Here is a 10,941-nt window from a genome sequence, read left to right as displayed (position 1 = left end):
CTCAAATCGGCCCACAGCACTATCGGGGCGTATCTGGCTGGGACTCAGCATTTCATGTTTTTGGAAGACCCCGATAGCCCTTTATTTTCTGTGCACCCCATTTAAGCCATCCTCAAAGGGATCCAGAAGAGTAGCCCTCCTGCTGTGCTCAGCAGAATGCCCATCGCGGGTCATATTTTTCCTGACATATCTGACAAGCTCTCAAGGTCTCCTTTTGGGTTGTTATCCAGCTCGGTGCTCAAGGCAGTGCTATAGCTGGCCTTTTATGGTTCCTAAGGCCAGGGGAGTTACACTTCTGGCCCAGGGACTTGCAAATTTTTGGCCAATCAACTGGTTTGGCACCTCAGCCTTTTCTGTTTACATCTGCATGCTCGCAAGATGCAGCAATCGGGACGCGGCACTATCAGGTTATTGGAGCCTGGCAAGGCGTGGTGCCCGGTGTTGGTGTTAGACCAGCTCATCAGTGCTACATCTGATAAACCCAGAGATGGTCCTCTGCTGCCTTTTCCAGTGCTCCCCTCTCCGCAGCTCAATTCATACTTCATTGCCGTCCCCTTTTGGCCAATTGGGGTCTGGACCCTAAGCACACTCTGGCCATTCATTCAGGATAGGAGCGGCTTCCTTGGCTTTGCGCCAAGAGCTCCTGGGCCAAGGGCTCCTGGTCCTGGTCCTTATTTAGAATTTGGGTAGGTGGAGGTTGTCTTGTTTCTCTGGGTATGTCCCAGGGCCACTTTTTGAGATGTCACAAGCATTTGTCAATTTGGCAGATTGAACATTAATTCAGTGTGTAACAAATCTGTTAAGCTTTCATCCTACTGTGTTTATTTTTGCCCCCTTTTAGGCATACTGACCACGTGACCCCGGCACACCTCAGGTCAATGTTCTCTGTTGCTCTTTGTTCCTTTCCTTTACTATCCACAGATTGACTCTCAGGAAGAAGTGTAAGGCTGAATGCAGGTCAGCCTGTATTTGTAGAAGTCAGGCTGCATAAAGCCTGCCCTCCTTTGCCTCCTCCCTTGTGGTCATAGGCTCTCGTTCTCTGTTGCTCTTTGTTCCTTTCCTTTACTATCCACAGAATGACTCAGAGTATAAATATATTTGAAGAATTATTTGGGGTTTGTGCTATCTTTTGCAATCTGTCGTTAGTTTTGAGTTTTTGCGTCCTTGATTTCCTTTTTACATATTCTGTTATATTCTTTGTAACATTTAAACAACACTAATGTTCCTTCATTTTTATATTTTTTAAAAGCTCTTTTCTTATTGTTTATAGCTTTTTTTTAACTTTGGCCATGAGCCACATAGGTTTTATTTTTAGCCTTTTAACCACTTGCTTACTGGGCACTTAAACCCCCCTCCTGTCCAGACCAATTTAATGAAATTTTTATCATTTTTTTCCCCCACAAATAGAGCTTTGTTTTGGTGGTATTTGAGCACCTCTGCAGTTCTAATTTGTTAAAAAAATTGAAAAAGACTGAATTCAATTTTTTTTATATATTTTGTCATAACATTTTGCAAACAGGTGATTTTTCTCCTTCATTGATGTAAGCTGATGAGGCAGCAGTGATGGGTACCGAGAGGTGGCAATAATGCCCACTGATTGCTTACACTGATAAGTGTCACCTATTAATGCTCACCAGTGGTGCCTATGGACATTGATAGGTGGCACTGGCAGGAAGTACTGATTGGCACAGATGAGGTGCCTGTGTTCCTTCCTCTTCGGGACCGATGTCCCTTTAACATAAGCCGGTGATCGGCTTTTTTTTCTCTTATGCTGTCAGCGTGAGGAGAAAAAACAAAACAAAACAATTACCAAACTTTTGTTTACATCATGTGATCAGCTGTCATTGGCTGACAGCTGATCACATAGTAAGGAGTCGGGACCGGCCCCTTACTCGGATCGGTGATCACCTGAGTCTCAATGACTCGGTGGTCAGGGCGCACGCAGGGAGTGTGCGCATGAGAGGATGTCCTATGACAGCCTCCCAGAAATTGAGGTCTGCGCTGTAGTCGTCATTCGGCAATGGTCCAGACCTCAAGTGGTTAAACTTATTGCCCATGGGAATATACTTTGCAGTGAGTTCACAAACAGTCACTTTGATGAATTCCCATTTCTGTTCTGTGCCCATTGATGCCAATATTCCCTCCCAGTCTAAGTCCTGGAGAGCGGCCCTCATCCTTGAAAAAATTGCGCTCTTGAAGTTAAGTGATTTTATCTTTCCCGTGTGTGTTTTTTGCTTACAGCTAACATCAAATGAAATCATGTTATGGTCACTGCTACCCAGGTGTTCCTTTATATGAACATTAGTAATACGCTCTGCATGGTTTGACATTACCAGGTCCAGCAGAGCATCATTCCTAGTTGGGGCCTCAATAAACTGGACCATAAAAATGTCCTGTAATAGGTTTATAAGTGTTTGCCCTTTAACTGTCCCAGCAGTGCCATTACCCCAGTGAATTTCTGGGTAGTTAAACCCCCCCCCCCCCATTATTTTACCCGTCCCAGCCCTTGCAGCCCTAATACAAAGATAAAAAAGTAATATTATAGAGAAGAAACTGTCCTTTAAATGGAAAGTTCAAACTTTTTTTTTTTTATATTAAATGCATATCTTTTTGCTGGTAAAAAAAAGTAGTGTCCATTTATTATATTGTTTTACTTGGATCCTGGAAAGCAGGCAGATATTGACAGGAAGAGCGAATGAACTACCACTGGGCTCAATGGTAGTCCATTGAGAACCACAAGCAGACAGCCACAAAGGTTGAGAAAGTCGTTTTTCAATTCACAGAACACCGTGAATGGATGACATGGCTGGGTTGTCAGAGCAGAGACTCCTTGGGAAGGGGGAGGTGTTGCTGCTGCTAAGATGGCCCCTAAATCAACCATTTATTGGATCATCAAGAATTTCAAGGAGAGAGGTTGAATTGTTGTGAAGAGGCTTCAGGGCACCCAAGACAGTCCAGCAAGCGCCAGGACTGTTTCCTACAGTCGATTTAACTGTGAGATCGGGGGGAACCACCAGTGCAGAGCTTGCTTGGGAATGGCAGCAGGCAGGTGTGAGTGCGTCTGTACGCGTAGTGAGGAGAAGACTTTTGGAGGATGGCCTGGTGTCAAAAAGGGCAGGAAAGAAGCCGCTTCTCTCCGGGAAAAACACCAGGGACAGACTGTTATTCTATAAAAAGGTACAGGGATTGGTCTGCTAAGGACTGGAGGAGAGTCATTTTCACCTTGTCTGGAGATGAAAAGGCGAGCGCTACAATCAGTCCTGTGCCATGCATCCCAAGACCATTCATGTGTGCGTCTGCTTCTCAGCCAAGGGAGTGGGATCCTAAGAACACAGTCTTAGGAATAAAGAATAAAGAGTTGTACAAAAAAAAACAGTATTTTAAAACAGTTTACCTGTAAAAATCCTTTTCTTTGATGTACATCAGGTGACACAGAGCCATAGTACTTACTATATGGGTTATAGAAGTGCACTCCCTATATAACCCCTCCCACTACTGGGAGTCCTCAGGTTTGTAGCCAAGCAATACAAGTGTATACCAAGAATGGAGGGACCACTGTGTCCCCTGATGTACATCAAAGAAAAGGATTTTACAGGTAAGTCGTCTTAAAAATCCTGTTTACTTTTCATACATCAGGAGACACAGAGCCATAGTAGTTACTATGTGGGATGTCTCATAGCAATGGCAAGTGAAGGGGGGAGACACAACAAAAAAGTAGGGCAAAAAAGGAGGCCAGAGGACTCCTACTGCAGCCTGCAGTACACTGCGCCCAAAGGCAATATCCTCATGACCTTTAACATTGATTTGATAAAATCTGGTAAATGCCTGAACCGAAGACCAAGTTGCGGTCTTACAGATCTGAGCCATAGAGGCCTGATGATGCACGACCCAAGAGGCACTAATCGCCCTGGTTGAGAGTGCTGTAACATGAAAAGGAGAAATTTTCTTTAAGCCATAAGCTTGAACAATCACCTGACAAATCCATTTGGAAGTAGTCGATTTTGATGCTGCCTGTCCTCATTTTGGACCCTCTGGCAGTACAAACAAAACACCTTTAAATAGACACTGATCACTCTTACTACATCAAGGGAATGTAGTGCCTTCTCTTCCCTAGATTGAGGCTCTGGGAAGAAAGAAGGAAGAATAATATCTTGGTTTAAATGAAAACCTGTCACCACCTTTGGTAGGAAATCAGGATGAGGACGTAAAACCACCTTATCCTTATGCATGGTCAGATATGGCTCTTAACAAGACAGAGCCGCTAGTTCCGATACTCTTCTAGCAGAAGAAATGGCAACCAGAAAAATCATCTTTTTTGTCAAAAGAACCAAGGGAATTTCCCATAAAGGCTCAAGAGGCTGATTCTGCAAAGCCGATAAGACCAAAATGAATCCCAAGGATTTAGAGGTGCCTTGATAGGTGGATTAATCCGTGTTACCCCCTGAATTAAATTACGCACCAGAGAGTGAGAAGAAAGAGGCTGTTGAAAAGAAAAAATATGGACAAGGCCGAGATCTGGCCCTTGATAGTACTCGGGGCCAGCTTAATTTCTAATCCCATTTGCAGGAAATAAAGGATCCTACCTATGACATACTTCCTGGGGTGCCAACCCCTGGATCCGCACCAAGAAACCTATGCCTTCCAGACTCTATAGTAAATTATTCTGGAAGCCGGCTTCCTGGCATTAATCAAAGTAGACACTACTGAAGGAGATAACCCCCGATCCTTTATAAAGTGGGTTTCAATAGCCAAACCATTAAATTTAGCGTCTGTAGGGTAGGATGGAATACCGGACCTTGTACGAGAAGGTCTGGCCATAATGGCAGAGTCCTAGGGACTCCTACCGCCATCTTTATGATCTCGGCAAACCAAGATCTTCTGGGGCACCAGAATCACCTCCTTTCGTTCCTGCTTGATCCTGCGGAGAAGATGCGGAAGTAGCAGAACTGGAGGAAATGCATAGATCAGTGAAAACTGATCCCGTCGGAAGACTAATGCGTCTTTTCTACATGCTAGTGGATCCCTCGTTCTTGACACAAAGTTGTCGACTTTGTTGTTGAATCTGGACACGAACAGGTCCACGGTATAAAGGTATGCAGACAGGGCAGTCGTCAGTTAGGAGTGAAACCGTGTTCCAGAGAGACTGCAAAAACAAACAAGTAGAGAGGCGCCTCTGGGTGCAGTAGTTAAAATAACAAACTTAATAGGCAACAAAATGTGCACTCAAGATAAGCAGGCATTGTATAAAAGTTTCCATAGACGTTTTCCCCGAAATGAAGTATGTCCATCTGATCAAGCTGTTTGTTGGTTGGTGCTGTCTTGTGATGCTACTCCCACTATATTAGGATCCTCAGATGAGGATATAATAGTATCTTACAAATCTTTTGGAAGATCTTCCTGATCCCCAGCCTCCTGAATCTCAATAAGAGGGTCCTGAGCACTAGATGGGGATCTGCTACGTTTAGACCCACTGTGGAGAGATATCATAGCATCAATCTTCTTTTCCAATTTACAAGTTGTAGAAGAGAAAACCTCCTGTGTGATATACTCAGAGACTGAAGTGCCCAGCGCTGCTGCAACAACAGTCTCCCCTGACGGCTCAATCTGACAAGCCGCATAACTCTCAGAGGAGAAGTAAAAACCACCACTGAGCGGCCGCACGGTTGGTTGGTTGTTTTTTTTTTTAAATAAATGATTTTGGCATATAGGTCCCCCGAAGGGGTTAATTTCAATATTTTTTCAGGCGTTTTTCGAATCCGTCGATGCCATGAAGCAGTTCGGGGGAAGAAGTGCCTTCACTGAGTAGACAGAGTAGATTTGGAACCTCCTGTATCTTACTGAGACATTCAGAGGCTTCAGGTTCAGGATAAGCTTGAACTTTCCCAAAGGCTTGTGGACCACAACGATGTGGGAATAGAAGCCTCTGCCGATCTCTCCTGTTGGGACTCATACCACCTCCTCCTGTTCCTCCAACTCCTGTAGGGATGATAGAAGAGCGGACGACTTTTCCTTGGCAGCTCGGTGACAAGAAGTCTGAGCGGGGAAGGTTTTGGAAACTCCAGTCGGTATCCTCTTATGATCCCTAACTAAAACTGGTTGGAGGTGATCATCTCCCGCTGTGGAAGGAAGGCCCCGAATCTTCCTTCCATCATTGGGTATTTTTGGGCTGTTCTGCAGGGTGAAAAATCGTGCCCCCCCTCGCCCTTCTGCCCTCAAAGCTTTTACTCTGCTGTTCAGCTTTTGGAGCTTCAAACTTCCTCTGGAGGGTGAGGCTTCCTTTTAGTCTGCTCTCTATATTTCCTTTTAATGGGAAAGGCCTTTTTCTTGTCGGCTGTCCGATCCAAGATGGCCTACAAACCTGGCCCAAACAACAAGTCCCCTGTGAGTAGAATCCTGCAGAGCTTGACCTTGGATGCGCTATCTCCCTGCCATGTCTTAAGCCATAGGGACCTCCTTGCTGAATTGGTCAGGGCTGCAGATTTTGTGGACATGCGCACCGATTCAGCTGAGGCGTCCACAAGGTATGCCACCCCTTTAAGGATCATGGGGAAAAAAGTCAGGATGATTTCTTTTGGCGTTCCCGCTTAAATGTGTACCCTAATCTGTGTCAGCCAATAATCCATGTTGCGGCCACCACTGTGTCCGCCATGGCGGGCTTGTGGTTTTCCAGTGACGTGTCCCAGAATTTTTTCAAGACGAAGTCTGTCCTCTTGTCTATGGGGTCCGAAAGCGCTCCCATGTCCTCAAAGGCCAGATCAGTATGCCTGGAGACCTGTGCAAAGGCTGCGTCTAGCTCAGGTGATTTATTAAAGACCAGCGCCTCCTCTTCCACAAAGGGAAACCTGCGTTTCAGAGCCCTTGAAAAGAAAGGTTTCCTTTCGGGATCTTGCCACTTCCTCTTGATGGCATCGAGCAAGACGTTGTGGACCGGGAACACTTTTTGTGCTCTCCAAGGCCCTTGTACATCTGGTCATGGAGCGACAACTTCCTCTTCTCCTCCTGGATTCCTAAAGTGGTATGAATAACTTCTCCACTTCCTCCAAGGAAAGTTTGTAGCGAGCGGTTCTTGTGGATTCCCCATCTACCCCCTGTCCCACTGACTCCCCTTTCTCAATTTCCTCTCTGGAGCCCCCTTGCCTCTCTCTGCTCACCGAGGGAGCATCCGCTGGGCTTGGTGCAATGCTCTGCTGTGCTGGTGGAGGATTAACCTGGGGCTGTGGCATCTGGAAGCAAAAAAATAAAAAAGTGTCTCAAAAGACCGGAAGGCGCTAGAAAGCTCCTTGATGGACGCTGCTAGGTCCGCACGTTGTTCTGCTGACTGCTCCCTCACTAACACCTCAATGCACTCCTTACAGAGTTGCCTTGGTCCAAGATTCCCCCATCATGTCTCTGCCCAAAGAACTTTTCTTCCTGGAATTGTAGGGAGACTTGACTGTATCTGTGGCCTTGCTCTGAAACACAGACCCAAAAGAGAAAGCAGCCATAAATGCCCACACTGTCCACCAGCATAACACAGAGGACCACCAGGGGTGCCCTCCCCATGACCAACCATCATCAGGGTCCCAGACACATGCCCCCATTCCACCCCCCACCAACCACCAAGGGGGACAAACACCTGTCGAGCTTCCAGGACAGGGTAAGGGAACACCACCCCAGGGTTCCTCTTACTTTTGAGTGGCTGGTGCAGGAGTCTCCAGGAGCTGCTCGTGAAGCCTCTGCTTCTGACCTTTCCCACTGAGGATCAGTGGCCCCTCCTGCTTCCGTGTGCTGCCCCCAAAGTAGAAACAAGGCTGAACCAGCCCGGCCCACTTTCAGATCCTGCGGAAGTGCCCCCTCCGCCGGAACGGACGTTGCCTGTCATCCGACCCAGAGCTCCATCTCTGCCAGCAAGGTGGCGGGTGGCCCCGCTGCACGCCGCCACCTGGGCAGAAGAAAGCAGACATCCCCAGACTTTCTGCTTCCCCAAGAGAAGCTGGGGCACATGCAAGATGCAGCCATCCAGGCTCCCTAGCCTACCAGACTGCGAGAGAGCGAGAGCCTAGTCGTGCCACACCTCAGGAAACAATCGGCCTCAGTCTCCGCACCTGTTCAGCCCCTTAGTGGTGTCTCCCCGCCAGAGGAAACACCAGAACCGAGGACCCGATGGGATGGTGAGGCTTAAATCTTGCAGTAGAAGACTGCATTTCCTGAGATAGGAGGAGCCAAGGTCTCTCTATGGTGGCTGTCCTGAAAGACGAACAGGGGAAAAATATCCTCCAAGAACAACTTTTCCCAACCATTCAAGAACATTTTGGTGATGAACCATGCCTTTTCCAGCACCATAGAGCACCTTGCCATAAGGCAAGGTGGGTGGGTCAGATGCTGCATCCACCTAGGTAAGTACAATAAAAAATAAAATAAAAAGGTTTCCCATACTTTTCTTCCAAGTAGCACCTAGCGTCCTGCTCCTGAAGGTGGCAGCATGAATCACATCCATGAGATAGCAAAGTTGTGTCCTTCAATGAAGAATAGAAAAAACGGGTAGGGTTAGAGGGGTACGCCTAAGGAAGTGTGCCCAATCACCCGACGGTAGCTGCCTATAACTAAAGCTGGCTATACATGGACCAAAATTCGGCTAGTTCAGCAGGACTTGGACAAATCTCAATCTGCGAGTAGCCACCTCTCTGTTCAACAGCAGCTGGCTCTTAAGCCAATTTAAGTCAAATGTTCCTCCTGGAAAACCAGCATTCGATCAGCAATGCAGCCAATGGACTTCAGCACTGATCAGTGTATTCTGATGTTGGCGGGAGCCCTGCTGTCAGAATACAAAGACACAGAAGGGAGGATTTTCCCATCTATCTTCAATGTGTGGATCGGGAAATCTGCTCAGTTTTAATTTTCAGCCGGCTGGCAGAACGAAAAAAACCCCCATAAAAACAAAAAACAAAACAGAGAGCCGTTATTGGCGGAAAGGTCTAGGAATAGTCAGGCTGTCTCCTTTATATAATATTTTATTTTAATTGTATTATATAACTATCAGCATAGGATGCAGTCCAATAGTAGCTTGAGTTTTTCAGAGTCCTCCTGTAATCTAGTTTTGTTACCCAGTACTTATCTATTCTAATGTTAGCTCTGATGTAGTTCTGAGTCGGGAGCTCGGCTCCATCCGTACCGCCTGCACTCTACAGCGGGGGAGCTCGGCTCCATCCGTACCGCCTGCACTCTACAGCGGGGGAGCTCGGCTCCATCCGTACCGCCTGCACTCTACAGCGGGGGAGCTCGGCTCCATCCGTACCGCCTGCACTCTACAGCGGGGGAGCTCGGCTCCATCCGTACCGCCTGCACTCTACAGCGGGGGAGCTCGGCTCCATCCGTACCGCCTGCACTCTACAGCGGGGGAGCTCGGCTCCATCCGTACCGCCTGCACTCTACAGCGGGGGAGCTCGGCTCCATCCGTACCGCCTGCACTCTACAGCGGGGGAGCTCGGCTCCATCCGTACCGCCTGCACTCTACACCGGGGGAGCTCGGCTCCATCCGTACCGCCTGCACTCTACACCGGGGGAGCTCGGCTCCATCCGTACCGCCTGCACTCTACACCGGGGAGTTCAGCTCCTTTCCAATTTCAGCTTAAGAAATTGAACACCCAACCAAAACAAAATATGATGAGCTGTTGCAAGTCCAGGCAATGAAGCCAGAGCCCTGCCCCCTAGTCTATATAATTTATACCCAGATTAATATGTAAATTGAACCTTGGGGTGCTCTAATGACCTTAGACCAATCACTTTCTGAATTTGTCTTTATAGCACAATTTTGCCCAGAAGACAATCTAAAAGGTATTCTGCAATTAAAATAGGATTTTTAATACGGCTTACCTGTAAAATACTTTTCTTGGAGTACATCACAAGACACAGAGCAGCCATAGTAATTACTATGTGGGTTATAGGTGAATGGACAGTGGCACACCCAAAGACAGAAAGTCCCTCTATATAACCCCTTCCATACAGGAAGTACCTCTGTTTTGTAGCAAAGCAATGTCCTGTATATCCCAGCAAGAGGGGAGGGACCTTTGTGTCCCGCGATTTACTCCAAAAAAAAAGATTTTACAGGTAAGCTGTATTAAAAATCCTCTTTTCTTTATTGTACATCATGGGACACAGAGCAACCATAATTGGAGGGAGAAAATGCATAAATCAGTGAAAACTGATCCCAAGGGGTCACTAGCACATCTGTCAAATGTGAGCGCATTCTTTGTCCTTGACATAAAGCTGTCCGATTTCTTGTTGAACCTGGACGCCAATAGATCTATGTCTGAGGTACCCCACATACAATATAAAAATGGTAAACAGGGAATTAGTGGAGGGAGGGAATAGTGACATCCCTACACGGCATAAGTGCGCCCTTGGGGCATATAAAAATGTACCCCTGGTTCCCCTTTATATGCCAAGTGGCAACAATTGGTGCACCAGACCACTGAATGACCAGGGGTGTCTTCTGAATGGCCCACGTTGTGCAGGACCCGTTTTTACTTTGTTATGCTCATTACCATGGTGTCAATATTTATATGCAGTTTTCAGCATACCCTGCGTGTATGCGATTATGTAAAATGCATTTTTGTGGTATTCAAGATGTTATACATGATTTTACATGGTATAATAAAATGTTCTTTGTCAAGACTGCTTCTTGGTATACATCTCTCACTCAAATTCCCCGTTTTTTGTTGGAACCCATAAAAGCAACACTGTTCTATATCCTACATGTTTACTTTATATAGTGATTGACCAAAATTTAAAAGTCCCGCAGACCACTTTCCTTTCTCTTTGGCCATGTCAGAATATGGTCCACCTGCCTTTGGGCCGCCCCGACTCCTGGTACCTCCTTGGTGGTTGATGTAAGCCACAGCTGTGGCATTGTCGGATTGTATCCTGACAGGACAACCCTGCAACCTGAAAGTCCAGGATATG

The sequence above is a fragment of the Lithobates pipiens genome, unplaced genomic scaffold (genome assembly GCF_037356315.1).
Source record: "Lithobates pipiens isolate NorthernLeopardFrog02 unplaced genomic scaffold, aLitPip1_a1.2 Scaffold_19, whole genome shotgun sequence".
NCBI classification, from domain to species: Eukaryota; Metazoa; Chordata; class Amphibia; order Anura; family Ranidae; genus Lithobates; species Lithobates pipiens.
Note: the sequence above shows the minus strand (reverse complement) of the source record.